This window comes from Tympanuchus pallidicinctus, unplaced genomic scaffold, assembly GCF_026119805.1.
Source record: "Tympanuchus pallidicinctus isolate F22 unplaced genomic scaffold, pur_lepc_1.0 scaffold31, whole genome shotgun sequence".
NCBI lineage: Eukaryota > Metazoa > Chordata > Aves > Galliformes > Phasianidae > Tympanuchus > Tympanuchus pallidicinctus.
Genome location: NW_026294749.1, coordinates 16,136,774 through 16,156,955, shown reverse-complemented (window position 1 = coordinate 16,156,955; position 20,182 = coordinate 16,136,774). Strand labels below are relative to the sequence as shown.

Genomic DNA, 20,182 nt, shown 5'->3' with positions numbered 1-20,182 from the left:
TAAATTGAAGATTCTGAAGTGGAAGATGAGTACCTGATGAGTATGTTTCACTTCACCGTATCGCGCCAAGCTCCGCCATGCCAAGCAGCAGCAGATGAAATATGAAGCCTTTTTTCTGGCTTTGTCCTCTGAAACCAGACTTACTGTCCACTTACTGCTCAGTAGACTCTGAACTATTGTTGTTAGGAAGAAAGGAGTATGTTGAAAGAATTGTTCTGAAATGGTTTCAAATTAAGCCTAAGAATTGTCTACAAATTTCTGGATGTTGTTGCCAAGGAGAGGAAAATGTTTTCTTTCCTAGCTCTCTCCCCTTTTCCATTTTGCTTTTACCTTCATATTCATTTCAGGAATACCTTCCATTCCAATTTCACTAAAATTCAGTCTACTAAATACAACTTGTGCAATATCCTGAGTGTGAAAAGAAATCAAGCGATGTAAAATATATGCCTTCAGAACCTTCTTTTCTCTGACAGACTATACCTTTCTTTCCCAAGTGAATTTGAAAGCTATTGTATATCAGGTACACGAAACTGCTCACTGCGTGGATTTCTTTAATAGAAAAGGAATCTTTAAAAGACACCCGTTCATCCGTGGTAAGGACAGTAGAGGTTAGAAAAGAATGAGAAGCAAGTTATAGCAACATAAATCTAAAAACAAATGGAAAAGATAAGAGCCATGGAAGTGATAATCAACAAATAATCAATCCATTCTCCCTGAGCAAAGCTGACGGTGGGATGTGATCTTCCAGAATGAAAAGATGTGCTCAATTTTTTTAACGAAAGATAAAGAAGAAGAATATGCAGAAAAAATAATCATAATAATTAGACGTCTCAGAAACATAGGCTACAAGCAAAGTCTGGAAGCTACAGGCATGGGAATGCTAAAGGGTTGTATGTGAGCAGTCGTCAAATAAGTAGTAGGATGTCAAAAGCAAGAAAAAATATCTTACCATGAGCTAAACTTAGAACAGCCGTAGTGACTGACAATGCTAAAAGGTTAAAAAAGCGGAAACAGAGCACTCAGTGTTTCTTAGTGGTTGCTGAGTTTGTCTTTTTACGTATCTATTCATTGCACATAATAACCAGCACAACTGGAGTGGTTTTAAAGCAGGAAATTGAAGCAAAACTGTCTGATCTCAGGTTTTAGCATACTGTGTATTCTATTTAGAAAAGTCTGATGAGCAGATTAACATCTGTTTAATACATGTAAAATACACGTAAAACGCAGTTTTACTCAACACATAGTAAAAGAAAAGCTCAACATTCCTACCTAAGATGAAGATAGGATATTATAGAATTGCCGTGTATGAACAGTATTCGTATGGTGAAATTTCTCTAGTATAGACTTAGGTTTTACTTCTGCGTCCCATTACTCTGCTTACTGTTCAGATAAGTAGCAGCCATAATCTTCTGACTACTTTAGAATATTCAGAATTTTTTAATCACCAGACACTAACTCACTTCATCCATCTTTGACAGGATACACTGGCAGTAGGCTCACAGAAGTATGAGACTAGGTGAGCATATGGATTTGAAGACATTTGTTTTTTCTGAAAATCACATTGTCTTTTGCTGAGATAGTGCAAACTAAGGCTCAAATGCTTTCTACAAAGAAATGAGGATCGGGAAAGTTTATTAGAGGACTTAGGAAATCATACACTTTCTTTCACCATCAATAGCGAAGTAGGAACTGCACTGACAGAAAATGCCAGTGTTGTTTTTTTTCTCTCATTCATTAGTGTTCTTAGTGACTTTCTCCTCTACATAATTTGCAGCCTTAATTAAAACAGAACAAAACAAAAAGAAAACCCTCTCGTTTACAGAACAAAAGAAGATCTGTTCAATTGCTTAGCACACTGAAATCAAGAATTTCAAGACTTCCATTATTGCAGGCGGAAGCTGATTATGCATGTGTTTTTGTTTCTTGGTGTTCCTTCACCGAAATAGAATTCAAAGCCCATGCTGCGACACTGCAATATTGTTCACTGCAAGAAACTAGTTTGCTCTGCCTCAGTGCGTTTCTCTGTCGAATTTGCTCTGGGTATATACAACGCTTGTTTATGTCCTTAAAATGTTTCCGAAAGAGATGGATTTCACTGCATCTCCAGTAAATCTGGCCAGAACGATTTAATTCTCTCCCTTATGCAGCAAGACAACATTTCCATTAGAACTTTCGCAGGCTCATTTGACTAGCAGATAATGATGGACATAGTATCTAATCACAAGGATGGAGATATATGCATATATTTATTTCATATCTTCAGATTAGCTATAATTACATCATTTAACTTCAAGTTTTATTTCTAGCCTCAGATCACTCTTTTAGCCTTAAGCGCTTTTACCAGATTGACTTCTGGCAGAAATACACGGTAGGTGATGCCTCGGGTTAAAGAATGGCACGACTTCGCTCTCACGGCTCGAAAGCAGCATTCGCGCTGAATCGCTCCGGAGCGTTTGCACTCGCTGCCCGAGAAATCGCGCTTCTCCCCGGGTGCGGCTTCCAGCGCTTAGCCTCGGTCTCGTTTTGTTCGCTCGCCGCGGAACAGCGACTGCCGGCGCATGCTTTCCCCCGAGTCGCGGGCTCTTCTCCGCGCTTCGGAAAGGAGCGCTTTTGACTTCGCCCGGAGTACGTATATGCAGGACGCCCTTCGCCTGGCTCGGAATGCGGTGTCCGTGCCTGTCCTTTAAACGACAGTTCGTCGCAGTGTGCTTCTCCGTGGCTCCACTTCTGCGCTCCGTGACGAAGAGTGGCAGGGAGAACTATTCCTAAAGAGGCAGTTGGACGTTCGTGGAGGGACAGATGTAGTGCTCTCAGGGAGCACATTCAAACAAGGCGAGTGGAATTCTTCCAGCACTGCGCAGAAAAAAGCCCCCTTCGGAGGGACGGCGGCACGCTGAATTCGCCCCTTCTCGGCATCGGAACGGCACGACTTCGCTCTCACGGCTCGGAAGCGGCATTCGCGCTGAATCGCTCCGGAGCGTTTGCACTCGCTGCCCGAGAAATCGCGCTTCTCCCCGGATGCCGCTTCCAGCGCTCAGCCTCGGTCTCGTTTTGTTCGCTCGCCGCGGAACAGCGACTGCCGGCGCATGCTTTCCCCCGAGTCGCGGGCTCTTCTCCGCGCTTCGGAAAGGAGCGCTTTTGACTTCGCCCGGAGTACGTATATGCAGGACGCCCTTCGCCTGGCTCGGAATGCGGTGTCCGTGCCTGTCCTTTAAACGACAGTTCGTTGCAGTGTGCTTCTCCGTGGTTCCACTTCTGCGCTCCATGACGAAGAGTGGCAGGGAGAACTATCCCTAAAGAGGCAGTTGGACTATCTCAGCAAAAGCCAAAGTGATTTTCAGAATAAACAAATGTCTTCAAATCCATATGCTCACCGAGTCTCATACTTCTGTGAGCCTACTGCCAGTGTATCCTGTCAAAGATGGATGAAGTGAGTTAGTGTCTGGTGATTAAAAAATTCTGAATATTCTAAAGTAGTCAGAAGATTATGGCTGCTACTTATCTGAACAGTAAGCAGAGTAATGGGACGCAGAAGTAAAACCTAAGTCTATACTAGAGAAATTTCACCATACGAATACTGTTCATACACGGCAATTCTATAATATCCTATCTTCATCTTAGGTAGGAATGTTGAGCTTTTCTTTTACTATGTGTTGAGTAAAACTGCGTTTTACGTGTATTTTACATGTATTAAACAGATGTTAATCTGCTCATCAGACTTTTCTAAATAGAATACACAGTATGCTAAAACCTGAGATCAGACAGTTTTGCTTCAATTTCCTGCTTTAAAACCACTCCAGTTGTGCTGGTTATTATGAATAGATACGTAAAAAGACAAACTCAGCAACCACTAAGAAACACTGAGTGCTCTGTTTCCGCTTTTTTAACCTTTTAGCATTGTCAGTCACTACGGCTGTTCTAAGTTTAGCTCATGGTAAGATATTTTTTCTTGCTTTTGACATCCTACTACTTATTTGACGACTGCTCACATACAACCCTTTAGCATTCCCATGCCTGTAGCTTCCAGACTTTGCTTGTAGCCTATGTTTCTGAGACGTCTAATTATTATGATTATTTTTTCTGCATATTCTTCTTCTTTATCTTTCGTTAAAAAAATTGAGCACATCTTTTCATTCTGGAAGATCACATCCCACCGTCAGCTTTGCTCAGGGAGAATGGATTGATTATTTGTTGATTATCACTTCCATGGCTCTTATCTTTTCCATTTGTTTCATTGTTTTAGATTTATGTTGCTATAACTTGCTTCTCATTCTTTTCTAACCTCTACTGTCCTTACCACGGATGAACGGGTGTCTTTTAAAGATTCCTTTTCTATTAAAGAAATCCACGCAGTGAGCAGTTTCGTGTACCTGATATACAATAGCTTTCAAATTCACTTGGGAAAGAAAGGTATAGTCTGTCAGAGAAAAGAAGGTTCTGAAGGCATGTATTTTACATCGCTTGATTTCTTTTCACACTCAGGATATTGCACAAGTTGTATTTAGTAGACTGAATTTTAGTGAAATTGGAATGGAAGGTAAACAGAAGTATTTCAGGTTTAAAAAGCAAAATGGAAAAGGGGAGAGAGCTAGGAAAGAAAACATTTTCCTCTCCTTGGCAACAACATCCAGAAATTTGAAGACAATTCTTAGGCTTAATTTGAAACCATTTCAGAACAATTCTTTCAACATACTCCTTTCTTCCTAACAACAATAGTTCAGAGTCTACTGAGCAGTAAGTGGACAGTAAGTCTGGTTTCAGAGGACAAAGCCAGAAAAAAGGCTTCATATTTCATCTGCTGCTGCTTGGCATGGCGGAGCTTGGCGCGATACGGTGAAGTGAAACATACTCATCAGGTACTCATCTTCCACTTCAGAATCTTCAATTTAGCCTTGAGGATACCCCTTCTGGCTGAAGTTTCAGTAACGCTATTAAAGGCGTTCTTTAAATCTCCATTTTCATTATGAAATGATGATTGAAAACTATTTTTTGAAAACTCCCCAAAGCCATGAAGAGTAGCGAGCTCAAGATTACAGAGACAATAGACCTGCGAAATGAGTGTGATCAGGAGGATATAAAGGAAAACAAGTTCCCTACTGTTGCTTACCAACACGTGTTTTTTTTCCTATGCACTTCAGGTGCAAGCGTGAATACTCATAACTACAGGAAAACCACGTTGAAACAGAAACACAATCATGATGGATGTTCCACCGCCAAATGCTCTAGGAGTCTTAACGGAACCAACAACAGACTGCTAGTTTCTGAAAGAGATTTCGTGAAGGCAATGGCTTTGAGGTTTTCAAAGGAATAAGCCATTGTGAACCTAAAAGACAGCCAAGGACTAGGTAACATTATCGAAACTGGTAGGTATGAGTTTGCATCTCATTCAAGAGAAATGGCAGAGAGGTGTACCTATCGGTGGTAGAAAAAGAGACCTCCATCACACGGATAGGTGGCAAGAGTAAATAAAATGCAGGCCACATGGGCAGATGATGTACAAAAGAAAAAGAAAGCAAATGAAATCAGAGTCAGCCTGAAGATATTTCTACTAGAAACACCTAAGAGCCATCACCTCCTTTCCTATCACTGTTGTATCACCGTTCCCTGGGAGAAGAAGCTGACCTTCACCACACCTCAAACATGTTTCAGGGAGTTGCAGAGAGTGATAAGGTCTCCCTTGGAGCCTTATCTTCTCCAGACTCAACAATCCTAGCTCCCTCAGCCACTCCCCCAAACGACTTGGATTCCAGACCATTCTCCACCTTCGTTGCCCCTCTCCGGACACATTCCATGGCCTCAAGGTCTTCCTTGGAGTGAGTGGCCCAAAACTGGACGCAGAGCTCATGTTGTGGCGTCACCAGGCAGACAATCACCTCCTTAGTCCTCTTGCATGATCTTTGAACTCTCTGATATGTACTATCTTTGTGTCTTTGTATACTTGATTGTGAATTATTCAGGCCCCTCTATGAATTCTGTGAAAAGCATCATCATAAACTGCTAGCAAAGAAATCAGTATGGCATAAAACTGCACTGTGATTAAACTAGAAACCTGGAATCAGATACATGGATCATCTAAAAGTAATGGTTCCTATTTATTTATTTATTTCCACGGGAACGAAAACTGATACAAAGGGCACAATAACAGAGTTTGATAGAGAAAGTTCTCAGCTACAAAGCCTTTTTTTTTTTTCAACATAATCACTGTCATCAGCCAATTTATGCAGACGAGCTGCTTGAGACACTCTTTATTTCACGGTGTGACAGCTGTGCATGGCCATCCAGAAGGTGGCTTGCTTTTCACATTGCTGTTGCCACTGTTGAAATGCACTCCGTGTGCTCACATCCACTGTTTGGTCTCCATAAACGTTCAGCAAGTGTTGAGGAATAGTAATGGATGCCATTTTTTCCCTGCTGTGGAATTCAAATCCAAACCTTTGCTTCATAGATACTTCCACGTCACGCACCACTTTGTCACACTTGCACCTCTGCTGCCGTCAAGATGGCCACAAAGTGTAATGAAATAGGAACAGAAAGGTTCCACTTCTACCGCCGAACCAGAAACACCCACTTCTGAAACCGTGAGCAAACATAATAGAACAGGAGGCATTAATTTCAGTGCAGCTCTTGTACAACGTATGAATAAATACAAAATTTTGGTATTCCAGAATTATTTTGATAAAACACAATGCTCATCAGTTATGAATTTTTGTCCAAATTAAAAAAGACTACAAGTTGCCATTATGCCTCTCATTAGTGCCACATAGCTTACAGGTGTGTCCTTAGTGCCACATAGCTTACAAGATGCCTGCCTTCTGCATGGGCTCCAACAGGGGTGATGGCAGTGACCACACCATTTCATCTCGTCTCTACTGCGATGAAAGAACAACCTGTGCTATCCTATTGGTTGGTTTCACCCCAGGAAATTCAGCAAAATCTCATCTTTGTCTTTTGTAGTGAATTCCACCAGAGTGGGACTCATGGTGGCTATACAAGCCAGTAAAAAAGGCGTTGCAGTTTCTTGTCACAGGCTACAGCTTTCTAATATGCCAGCAACACATGGCTCTGAGCTTGCTTGGGCCTGCCTGGAGACTTATTTGAGCTTCCTCAATCACCAAGCCAATAGTACTTGCTTTTTCTTTACCTGGCTTGAAACAAGCTCATGCTCTGACACCTAATGTATAATTGCAGCTATTGGATATTGTCCTGCTATGTGTACCTGCCGAGGTGCATTTAAGAAAGACTACAGCACAAACACAGCGGAATCTGCCCAGGCAGAATATCAAAGACAGGAGGGGCTTGTGCAAATACATATGCAGTAAAAGGAAGGCTAGGGTGAATGTGCAGCCCCAGTAGAATGGGGCAGGGCAGGCATTAAGGGCATGGAGGGCATGGAGGGCATGGAGCCTCCTGTGCTGCATGTGATCATCCAAAACAAGATTTGAGAAAATCGTGAAGAGCTCAGAACCACGATGTGACTCCATCAGAGCAAAGACAGAGAGGTCATGGACAGCTCTGGGCAAGAAACTGTGGGGGGGACCAGGCACTGTGCAAGACACCAATGAAAGAAAGTGCCACGCATTTGTGAGAAAAGTGGTGTTTCATGAGGGAAAATATTGAGGGTACAAATGGTATTTCTGTGATCAAATGCCAAAAGTCTGGGAGTGAGTGTCATGATGAGGAGTGTAATGCAGTCTGTTTGGGAGGAAATGGGAGGTATTTCTAAGAGCACTCTATTTTTCTGGGAGAGAATGTCCTATTCAGGGCAGAAAAGTGGTATTTCTTACCAAAAACGCCATCCAGTTGGGAGACAATCTCCTATATGTGGGAGAAGAGTAGTATTTCTGTGAGAAAATGTCCTATTCTTGGTTGCAAGTGCAAAATGTGGTCTTGTCCTCTGATATTTTGGGGAGAAAACCTGTGGTAGTTGTAAGAAAATGGGAGAATATTTTCTGGGAGAAAATATCCTATTTTTGGAAGAAAAGGTCAGCTTTGCAACTGAAATGTGGTATTTCTGTGAGAAAATGACCTACTTGTTGGAGCAAAGGGGGAAATTCTGGGAGGGAATGTCTTCTATTTGAGAGCAACTGTCTTCTTTTTGGAGTGCAAACCGGTCCTTTGGGGAGAAAATAGGGTCTATATGGGAGAAAATGTCCTCTTGAGGAGTGTAAAGTAGTCCTTTTGAGAGAAAATGGAAGGTATTTCTCAGAAAACTGCAATTTCTGGGAGAAGACAGCATGCTTTGTTGGAAAATGACATCTATTTGTGAGAAAGCTGGGATCTGGGGGAGAAAATGCCGCATTTTAAAAAATAAGCTGGTATTTCCGGGGGAATATGTCCCATCTTTGTTAGAAAACTGGAATATCTGTGATCAAATGTCATTTTGATGGGAGTGAACATGATATTGAGGAGTGTAAAGTAGTGCTCTTGGGATGAAATGTGAGGAATTTCTAAGGGTACTGGTATTCCTGGGAGAAAATGTCTTGTTTCTGAGAGAAAATGTCGTCGTACTTTGGGGGGAGAAACTGGTATTTCTGTGATAAAATGCCCTATTTCTGGGAATAAGTGTCCTATTGAGGAGTGTGAAGTCGTATTTTTGGTAGAAAATGGGAGGCGTTCCTAAGAGAACTGGTATTTCTGGGAGAAAATGTCTTATCTTGGGGGGGAAAGTTCCTATGTCTGTGAGAGAACTGTGTTTCCGGGAGAAACTGTCTTCTTTAGGCAGAAAAGATCACATATTTGCGAGAAAGCTGGTATTTCTGGGAGGAAATATCATGTTTTTGTTGGAAAATGTCACATTTGCTACTGTCATGTAGTATTTTGTGGATGAAACATGAAGTATACCTAAGAAAACCTGTATTTCTGGTAGAAAACGTCATCCCTTTGGGGAGAAGACTGGTATTTCAGGGAGAAAAGATCCTTGTTTGGGGAGAAAGTGTCCTATTTTTGATGGAAAAGTAGTACTTGTGGGAGAAAATGCCATGTATTTGGGTGAAGGGTGGGATTTCTGGGAGGAAATACCGTATGTTTGGAAGAAAGTGTCCTCTTTCAGGTTGAAATGTGATACTTGTGGTCGAAACTGTCCTATGTTTGGGCGAAAACTGGCATTTCTGGGAGAAAATGTCAGTTTTTGGGGAGAAGATGTCACCTTGAGGATTGTCGTATTGTCATATTGTTTGGAGAAGGCCTGAGGTATTTCTAAGAAAAGTGGTATTCCCAGGAGACAGTATCATATTTTGGGGGAGTGGGGGAGGGGTCATCATCTATGTGGGAGAAAGCTGGTATTTCTGGGAGAAAACATCCTCTATTGAAGAGCCAAGGGGTATTTCTGGCAGGAAATGTCCCACATTTGGGAGTCAAGTGGCATTTCTGTGATAAATGCCGTATTGTTGGGAGTAAGTGTCATATGAAGGTGTGCAAAGTAGTCTACTAGGGAGGAAATTGGAGCTATTCCTTTGAAAGCTGGTATTTCAGGGAGAAAACGTCTTCTTTCTGGGGGGTAATGTCATCTGTTTGAGAGAATGCCGATAAGTCTGGAAGAAGATCTCTTTTTGGAGGAAACTGTAATATTAGGGAGAGAAAAGTGGTATTGCTGGTCCAAGATGTCATCAAGTTGGGATGACGCTGGTGCTTCTGGGAGAAAATATCCAAAATATTTTGGATGAAAATGTGGTCTTTAGGGTTGAAATGTGGTATTTCTGGGAGGAAATGGAATATGCATGAGAGAAAACTGTTCCTTTGGGGAGAATGTATCCTATTTTTGGCGGAAAATGTCCTATTGAACAGTTTAAGTCTGCATTTTTTGGAGAAAATGCAAGTTATTATCAAGAAAACTGGTATTTCTTGGAGATTATCACATATTTGGTTGGAAAACTAGAGTAATAAGGACAGAGAGTTTTGGCAAATGCAGAAGCAATCAAAGCACAGAAAGCAAAGCTTTGTAAATGTTCCATAGTTTGTATCATATCTGATCATAAATTGATAATCATAAATTCAATAAAATATCTCCATGGCTTTACCTTCTCCAATCAAAATGGAAAGGACTCATAGCTCCTTACAGTGAGGATTATCTAGTTAGGTTTGATACACAATGTGCTCTGGAAAACTGTAGCAATTACAAACAGTACAAAAAGAAATTTGAGATAATTATAGCTGGCTAATACATCGTAGCTATGTAAAGAATGGAGGAGAGGCAGAATTCAGAAAGTTTTCAGAAATAGTTCAAAGATGTTCAAAAAGGTTTCTTGCTAGGCTTCAACCCTTGACAGAGCTACAGACCATTTCTATGTATGTTTTGTGATTTCTGGCAGGTCGTTTTCTCACTTACACTCATAGAATCACTCAGGTTGGAAAAGACCTTAAAAATCGTCAAATCCAACCATAACCTAACCACACTACTCTGACTCTAACAACCCTCTGCTAAATCATCTTCCTGAGCACCGCATCCAAACGGATTTTAAAACATCCAGGGATGGTGACTCAACCACCTCCCTGGGGAGCCCAGTCCAGTGCTTTTCTAACTTCAGCTCTGAGAAAAGGACAAAAATTCATTTGGGATTCTTACTACCTTGTACTGTAAATCTCTGAATTCTGTATGGATGGGGCCTTATAAATATTTCTATGATTAGTCAAAGCACAGTAAAGCATATACATTTTCTTTTCCTACAGGTTAAATACTGCTGATTAGCTGCTTACTTTTTAGAAAGTTCTCTGTCCTTAGTATTTACACAAGTCTTTTTCTGACCTGCTGTAAGCCCGTTAGTCCAAACCAGATAAGGAGTCTAATTTTAGAGCTGGAGATAGTGTAACACTGTTACTAGTTGATACTTGCTATTTCATTGCATTCCAGGATTATGTAATAAACAAAAGAACTGCCTCAGAGAACAGAATGGCTTATTAATTATAATACAGTAGTGATCTTGTTTTTGGTGTTATTATTGCATATGTATATCTGCCTTTGCATTGTTAGTTCTAGAAGGTATTGTCTGTCTACAGGAATTGCTGACAATTTTCTTCCCCATCATTCTGTATCTCTCATTGTCTTTATCGTAGTTTCCACTGTGTGTTTTTCTTCTTGTTCTTCATTTCTTTTTTCTTTCTTTTTTTGTTTTTATTTTTGTCTGTCTATCTGTATGGCTGTTGCTTTAGTTTTTGTTTGTTTGTTGTTTTCTTGTGTGTGTGTGGGGGTCGGGGGGTGGGACAGGGGGTTTTGGGAGGGCTGAGTTGGATGTTTAAGCTTGGTTGTTCTGTTTGTGTGTCTGCTTCCAAGTGACTTCAGTATACGTCCATCTCAGAAATCTGCTTGTATTATGATTTTTAATGCAAACATGAAAAATATTTACTACAGACACCTTTTTCACTGATATTCTGATACTTCACTCAACTAAGGAAACCTCATTATTCTTCAACAGGTCATCTACAAACTGATTAGTAGAGAAGAAGCCACTAGTAGTAACAAACAATTAAGAGGCCACGGCCACCTGAGGGAAACCTCATGGTGTTTTGTTTTGGCCAAGGAAAACCAGTTGATTATTTTCAGAACTTGCATCAATTAAAAAAAAAAAAAATAAATAAAAATGATAACTAGTAATAATAATTAAATAAAAGTACGAAAAGACCATTCAAGCTGCATGAAAATAAAATCATGGATTCTCACTATCACTGTTGCTGTATTTGTTTATAAAGCCAAGATCATGGCCTCAATCGACTGTGTAAAACCGCATCACTTGACATGCTGTCTTCCTCTAAAGAGGGATTAAAAACACATATGAAATCTTAGAATCCATTTGAAAATCAATTTTACTTTATTTCCCTTAACTTCAATAATATAATGAAACCCAACCTTCAGTTAAAAGGATGAGTAACGTGAGCAAACGTGGATTCATAACTGGTATAACTAAGTGATATTATTCTATAGACTTCAAAGGTGTCTGCCTTCTGAATATCACCAGATTTTACAAAAGATCATTCAGATCAACGCTTTAAACGTATGCTATCAAAATAAGCTCAACCAGCTTACAGAAATGACAAGGCATTTTCACTTTCAATACATATGATTTAAAATGATACCTTTAAAGTACAGACCAAGCTCGGTGTGGCTTCCATCATTTCTAGCCTCGCTATATTAACTACATCTCAAGAAGAAGGATTGCGCTCTTATGGAAAAATTAGGTAGCGATGTTATTTGATCTTTGAAAATCATAAAAATAGTCTAGGGGAAAAAAGAAAAAAAGAAAAAAGCTGGTTTGGACTAACGGGCTTAAAGCAGGTCAGAAAAAGACTCGTGTAAATACTAAGGACAGAGAACTTTCTAAAAAGTAAGCAGCTAATCAGCAGTATTTAACCTGTAAGGAAAAAATTATTGTGCTTTGACTAATTATAGAAATATATATAAGGCCCCATTCATTCATTCATTCATTCATTCATTCATTCATTCATTCATGCATTCGTTCAGCCTGGCCCCATCCACCCCTTGGCCAGGCTGGGCTGCTCCAGGAGGCAGATGATGTGGCAGGGTGAGCAGGTGGAAGTGTGAGCAAAATTGTTTTAGAGGCAGAATGTTCTTGTTTCACAGTATTGCATATCTGCAAGCCTGCATTCAAGACCTGCATTCCACTTTTGCTCAGATTAATGACTTGCTTCATTCCTTAACTTTATCCTCACTTCCCAAAAAGTGTTGTCACTTAAACTGGCTTAGCATATGTACTCCATTTATTCTATAAAACCCCGAGTTTTACATTTCAGCTGAAAAATTCACTATCACTATAATCACCAGGAAGAAGAAATAGTTGCTTTAAACTTGTAAAGAAGTAAGATCACTTCTGAAGAAGTAAGATCTCAATCCTATCAGTCCTCCAACTGAGAGTGTGACAAATGGATGTCACAAAAGGAGAAAAAACACAATCATCTAGGAAATGTAAGGGTTAATGAAAGGTAATATGTCACTTCATGGCAATAGTAACGCTTTTCTGACCATACAAAACAGGGACAGTCAGCAGTATGCTAGGGTTGCATTCAGGATGCAGTACTCCAGATGTGGTCTGGAGATACCGTATGTTTGGAAGAAAGTGTCCTCTTTCAGCTTGAAATGTGATACTTGTGGTCGAAACTGTCCTATGTTTGGGCGAAAACTGGCATTTCTGGGAGATAATGTCATTTTATTGGAGCAAGCCATTATTTCGGGGAGAGAAGGTCTTATTTTTGGAAGAAAATGCGGTACTTGGGGTGGGGGGGGGAACTGGCATTTCCCAAGTCTTTTTCAAGCACAGGGCAGGAAGGAAGCTGAGACCATTGGTTCCTTGCTGCTCACTCCCATCAGAAAAGTCCACGCACTCTTTGGGAAGCACAATGCCACCTGGGGAAAAGAGAAAGCAGGAACAGGTCAGCAGAAGGCCAGATCCTTCTGCCTGATATCTACTCCTCTTTCTAGTCCTGATGTGGCCCAGAGGATGCACAAGTATCGGTAGTCAGCAGCAGGACTCAGGGAAGGATCTGTAGAATCAGAGTTGATTCAGCTCTCCAGCCTGGCAAAGGAGCAAAGCTGTAGGGCTGCCATGAGCTGCAGGACTGTCCTGCTGTCATTTGGGTGGTGAAGCTGAAACCAGCTGGCTGGCAAAGTCCCATCTTGCTGACTTATCCATAGAACCCCAGGGAAAGAGAGACAGGCTCTGGGCTGAGAAGGGCTTGGGATACTGGTCCAGGAAAAGGGCGCAGCTCACAACTGTTGCTCAGCATCTCCACAGGACCACTACTCACCATCAAGATGCTTTGAAGTCCAGTGCACAAGGCAGTGGTGAGAAAGGGAGGTCACAGCGAGTCCCCCAAAAGCTGGGCAACACCTGCAGGTGGCACATGGACAGTGCAGGACGGGTGGTGCAGTGGAATTGCCAGGTCACAGCCTGAACCACTGCATGAGCACACGAGTACCTGGAGCGGGGGGAGCCTTCCTCTCCATCTCAGCAGTGCTCCCAGGAGCACACACACAGTCAGTCTGCACAGGTCTCCCCCCCACACCCCTCAGCCCCTTTCACATTTCAGCACACTGTAGTTCAAACGCAGTAGGCTGCATTCCTCAGCTCACCACTTTCTGCCAACCTGTTGCTGGGAGGGATGAGTCAATTCCTCTTTCTTTGATATCCTGTTCTATAGCTCCTATATCTCAAATAAAGGCTCTGTCATTGCCCTGTTTGCTTTAAAGGTGGGAAGGGGCAGAGGACATCTGTAACAACCAGAATGATCAGTGCAGTGGAAGGAGATGTAACCACAAAGGGACTAGCACAACAGAAGGGTGTTACAAAGTGCCCACCTGTCCCTGAAGATCCAGACTCACAGGGAAAACTCCGCAAGGGAGGGATCTCCAACCAGAGATCCTTGCCCACTGCAGGGTCAGCCCTTCAGTGGGGTCTAAGAAGAGAGGTGCAGCCAGGCTCCCCTCATTCCATCATACAACTGAACTGCCCTCACCTGTGCTCCCAGGGCTGACTGGGTCCTTTCCCCAGATGCTCCATCAGTGGATCTGGCCCTGACTCAACACTCACCAGACAGCATTTCTCAACAGATAACAGCCAAAGGGGGAAATGGTTATTCCCCTGCTGTTTTCCAGCTGCCCGTAACAATCACATTCTGCTGTGCTGGTTGGCACAGCTGACAACAGGATCTTCTCATGAGCCAGCAGGATGAGGAAGTGAGCAGAGTTTTTGGAAACGTGCCTGCTGTCAGGGTGGGAGTTTGGGCCCGCCCCAGCACCATGCATTTCCACCACATGACATGGGAGGTGGCAAAGGTGTTGGAGCCAGTGGAGAGCTGGTGGAGCAGGAGAAGCTTGCATGCCTGGCAGTTTGAGGGGACGTGAGGTAGCAGCACCCATCACAGCCATGGGCAGCACAGACAGATGGCGTTGGACATGACATACAGGGTCTCCATGACATGGAGCTTCAGGGGCTGGCCATGGTCAATGCGGAGAAGGGAAGAGAGTGGTCAGCAATTGTGGAGACAGCTCCCCCTGCTCTGACACTCCAGCTGACCCCAGCGCCCCAGATCTCACCCCTGTGACCCCACATCTCACCCCAGAGCCGCAGAAAACACTCCTGTGACCTGGATCTCACCCCAGTACCCCAGATCCCACTCCTGTGACCCGGATCTCAGCCCAGCACCCCTTCTGGCATTTCCCCACAAAGAGATTCCCTCGAGCGCTGACGGTGCCTCTGACACCCGACGCCACTTGCTTTGACGCGACTGTGCCGCCACTGGACCCCGCCTGGATGCAGCCCATCGTCCGCGGACCGATGCCGGTACCCCCCCAACCCTTCCCTGTCCCCACTGCCACCCCCCTGGCACCTCAGCCCTCTGCCTGGCCCAGGGTACCAGGTGCCTGGGGACAGGCAGCGCAGCTCCCACCTGGGGGGCCGCCCCCACCTCCAGCCCAGCTGCCACCTGTGGGCCTGACCCCAATTGCAGGGCTGTGCTTGCAGGTGCTGCTTCTCCTACCTGGGGGGCTGCACCCAGGGATGGCTCCCCCCCCCGCCCCTGCTCCCTGCTCGGGACATCCCCTGCCCGCAGGGATGCTGCCGCCCCAGTGGCTGATGGGGCTGTGGCCCGGGGCTGTGCCCCTCCACGTGGAGCCCCCGCAGCCCGCAGGCACCTGCCTGCTGCAGGCCCACGGCTGCCCCAGCCCCCCCCCCAGTTCTTTTGCAGGTACCTTCCCTGCAGGAGCTGCTGCTCCCCGTGCCCTGCACCCTGCCCACCACCTGGGAGACGCCGATGCAGCCCTCCCAAGACGCCGTGCTGCTCTCGGAGGACCAGGGGCACCCAGCACCCACCGACATGTGCCCCCACCCTGCCACGGCTCTGCTCACCTGCAGCGCTGCCTCGCTGCAATCAGGCCGTGAGTTCAGGGGCTGCAGGGCAGGCGGCAGGCTGTCTACTCCACGGGGCTGTGGGAAAGCTGGCATTGCCCCGCTGGGGATGCTCTTGCTTTGCCAGCAGCCACGACAAGTGCAGACACCCCGGAGGACGTCGCCGAGGACATCGCTGAGCTCCTGACATGGATCAACGAGGGTGAGTCTGGGGACAGCAGAGCTGGCGGGGGGGTGTTCGCACCCAGTGGGCGCGGGACAGCTGGCAGTGCCCCTCTGGGGATTTTCTTCCTTCTCCAGAAGTGACATCCAACCCTGGCATCCTGGATGACACCACAGACATGGATGAGCTGCTCACGTGAATTGACAGCGGTGAGTTTGGGAGCAGCACAGCTGATGGGGGGCTGTCTGCGCTGAGTGCCTGGGGGAAAGCTGGCATTGCCCCACTGGGCATTTCTTCCATTGACCAGAAGAGAGACTCGGCACCACCAGCGTTGCCGACAACGTGGAAATCGACCGTTTCCTCACCTGGATTGAGGGTGAGTTTGCGGTCTGCACAGATGACTGGTGGGTGTCTGCACCAAGCGGGGGTGGGACGGCTGCCATCATCGCTCCGGGGGATGTTCTGCCATTCCAGAAGCTGCAAGTGCTCTGGACAGCAGCAAAAGGGAAGAGCTGACGCAGCACACCACTGCCGCAGAACCACCGAGCCCATGTGTCTCCAGCAGCCTCCACTCCTCCTCTTCCATCACAGAGCCGCCTCACTCCCCCAGGGCCAGCAGGGAGCTCAGCAACGAGACAGATGCTGAACGTGGGCTCCTCAACAACTCACTTGGGCACCAGACAGCATCTCCTGAGCTGCCCGTGCCGAGCCAACTGGCTGCCCCTGCACCTCCATCGCCCAGCACCGCACACCTGATGGAAGAGGTGCTGCGAAGGCAGCCCCGGGTGATTCTCACCTGCCTGGCACTGCCAAGCCCACTGGCTGCCACCGCACCTCCATCGGCCAGCACCGCACACCTGATGGGAGAGGTGCAGCGGAGGCAGCCCCGGGTGGTTCTCCCCCGCCTGGCACTGCCACCTGGCTGCATCTCCTGCCAGCTGCCAGACGAGCACTGTGGGGACAGCACCGAGCCAGCCAAGCGCCCCATGCCTCCTCTGCTGCGCACTGGGCGGCTCGTGGAAGAAGGCGCCGCACAAACAGCCCCACGTGCTGCTCAGGCGCCTCGCACTGCCACCCGGCTGCATCTCCTGCCGGCTGGCAGACGAGCACCACGGAGACAGCACCACGCCACCCACAAGCCCAACGCCCGCCTGCTCCACCACCAGAGGCCAGAGCACTGCGCACAGGCAGCACGCTGGCAGGATCCCAGCCACAGAGAGGAAGCTGCCGCGCTGCCACCGTGCGCCAGGCCATGAACGCCGGCGCTAGGCGAAGCCGCCCGCGTCAGCACTGCGGCCAGCACAAGGACTCACTGCCCATCACACCACAACAGCGGCCCGAGCAGGAGCGGACCAAGAAACCAGCCCACGTGGTGCAGCAGGAGACGTGGCCGCAGCCGGTGAATGTGGCTCCCTGCAGCCCTGGGCTCCTCGCTGGCCCCCACGACACCCGCAGAGCAGCGGCAGTGTGCTAGGGGCACCAGCACCGGCCCCAGCCCTACCCCTCCAAAACTGGGCTGTCCACAAACGGTGTCTCGGACAGGGGCAGCGTAGGACTCTGAAGCTGAAGGACCGCAAAAGTGTTGGACTGCCAAAGCTTTGGGCTGGGAAATGTTGCTTGGGGGGTGGGAAGTGGGCAGGGGGTGGGAATGGCTGGGGTGGGAAATGGGTGGGGGTGGGAATGGCGGGAGGGAAAGGCTGGGAGGGGGGGAATGGTTGGGGGTGGGAATTGCGGGTGGGAAATGGTTGGGGGTGGGAACTTGTGGGGCGGTGGGATCTTTTTGGAGTGGGCAATGAAATGGCTGTACTGCGATATCGGTGGGGTGTGAAATGACTGCGGTGGAAAATGGCTGCGATGGGAGATGGCTGGCATCAAAAATTCTTGTACTCTGTAACTGCTGGCACTGTGGGGAGGGGGAGGGAATTTTGTGGGGTGGCAAACAGCAAAAAGGCCCAGTGCACGGGGGCACAGCATCTCTAGCAAGAAAACTCTGCAACTCATTCTGCTCCCTTACCTTTTTAAAAAATGACACGGTCCAGCTCATTTTGGCCATGGGACACAGCAGCTCTGACAGCATCCCAGTGCTACGGCATCCAGCTGCCTGCCTCTCTGAAGGGCCAGGGCTGATCCAGAGCAAGGCAGCAACTTGGTGCTGCAGTGGGAAGCGGAGGTGTGTGGAGTGCTGTAGGTGTGCTGGCTGTGCCACGTCGCTGTGGGGTAGAGCTGGTGCTGCAGTGAACCCTTGTGGGATGTTGGTGGTGCCTGGGGTTGGAGGGCTGTACAAGCTGGTTATGGCAGGGCTGGGGAAAACAAGGATAACAAAGGGGATAATGGAGAGAGATGGCTTTGGTGTGGCTGCCCAGTTTTTTAGGTGCTCTGGAGATTGCTGAAGATGCAGGAAATGCAGCATCTCTCCCTTGTAAACGTTTGGGGCTGAGGCACTGGGGTGAGTGGAATGGCATAGCTGGGTCTGGAAATGATGGCTTTAGGTTTGGCCAATTCTTGGTGGCCCCTGGGTGACCCAGTGCTCTTGCCCCTGCCTTCAGGTTCACGGACAAAGTGGTAAACAGCCTGCAGGCCCAAGGCTGCCTCATCCTGGTTCCACTTGGCTGTGGGTGGTGTGGGGCTCCATGTCAGTGGGCTGAAGCTGGCCCCAGGGGGCACCCAGCAAGCTTTGACAGCAGCAGAGGTGGCTGGCTGCGGGCTCTCTCTGCTCCACGCTTTGGTTGACAGGTCTTGGGCTGCCTCCAGTCATCCTCCGTGTCCTCAGCTTGTGGTTCCAAGAAATCCTTCAAGTTGGAGAAGTAAACCCCCAAAGGGGTGGCAGCTGATGTGTTTCAGCGCCTTATGGCAGTATGCATGAAAGAAGCCGGTGAAGACAGTGGGTGCAGGGCCCCCATCCTCAGCTCTTGGGTAGGGCTGTCTGTCTGTCCTCCCAGGGGAGCACTGCGATGGGTCCTGCCTCACTCCAGTCTCCCCTGGATGCGTCCTTCAATCCTTGTGTCTCCGGGCTCCTCTGCTCCTTGAAGTGGGGGCTGGCTGCCAGCCGGCTGGGCTCTGGGTTGGGGTGAGTGCTGCTCGCCGCCCCATTGCCCTCCAGGCAGTGGTGTTAGTGGCAGGACTCTGCCTCACTCACCTGGGCCAGCAGCTTCTTCTTGGCCAGCAGAGACATGATGGGGTGGTTGCCTTTGGAGTAAAAGCTGGAAAAGAGTCACTTGTAGGCTTCAGTGTGGGCACAGCAAGTGCTGGGACACCTCCCATAGAGGGGCTGTGCCTGGGCCGTGGGGCTGGCACACTGCTCCGCTGGCCAGCCTTGCTTGTGGGCTTCTCTTGGGTTCTCCTTGCTGGCTTCAAAGGTGGCTCCCACCTCAAGCTTTGCCATCTCTGAGGCCACCTGCAAACTGAAGCAGGTTTGGGGTGTGGGTGCCAGGCTGGGTCATGCACCTGCCCCATCCCTCTGCTCCCCCTCCAGAAGCTCAGTTCTCCACTCTCACCTTGAGCTCATCCTTCCCAGAACTCCCTCGGCACGTGCCCAGTGTGGGATGGATACAGGAAGGCAGAGCAGGGTGTGGGGTGGTTCCCATGACTGTGAAATGCTCTCGCAGTAGTCCAGGGGCTCAGGCACTCGCTGTGATCCAGGGCTGCAGATGGTCTTTGTCCATTGAATTTCACCAGACTGTTCCTGTACCAGGGAGCTGCCCACAGCTTTGTGTCACTCAGCTGTCTCTGAGGGTGCAGACAAGGCTTTGGCTCACATAGACTGTTTTCTTAGTCTCTCTGTGCAATTTGGTGGTAGAGACAGAATATTTTTCTGTCAGGTGCCTATCCTATAATTCTCCATGGATTGATGAGCCAGGGAGGTGCCTGCTTTAGAGGAAGAGGACATGGCTAGGTCAGGTTGCATTAAGATGATTTAAAGCTGGTACCACTGAAGATAAATACATGTTTTCTAGAAAGCTTTGAATGAAGCAAAGGTGTAACTAACTTTGCAGTGAAAGCCTTTCACATCTGTAAAATAATGTCTACTGCTTAAAATATAGTGGCAAAGCCAGAAAAATGAAGCAGAGTGCCTGGCCCAGACCCAAGGAAGTCATTCCATGTGCTTCAAGGAACTTTGTTGGCTGCATTTTCAAATTCAGATCCCTAATGGAAAGTTACTTACAAATGA

The 20,182-nt window shown here is 46.9% G+C and overlaps 1 pseudogene; it reads right to left on the bottom strand.

The window, feature by feature from the left end:
• Positions 1–17,511: 17,511 nt before the first annotated feature.
• LOC128087698 (AT-rich interactive domain-containing protein 5A-like) lies at positions 17,512–19,519 on the bottom strand (annotated as a pseudogene).
• Between the last annotated feature and the right edge of the window lie 663 nt (positions 19,520–20,182).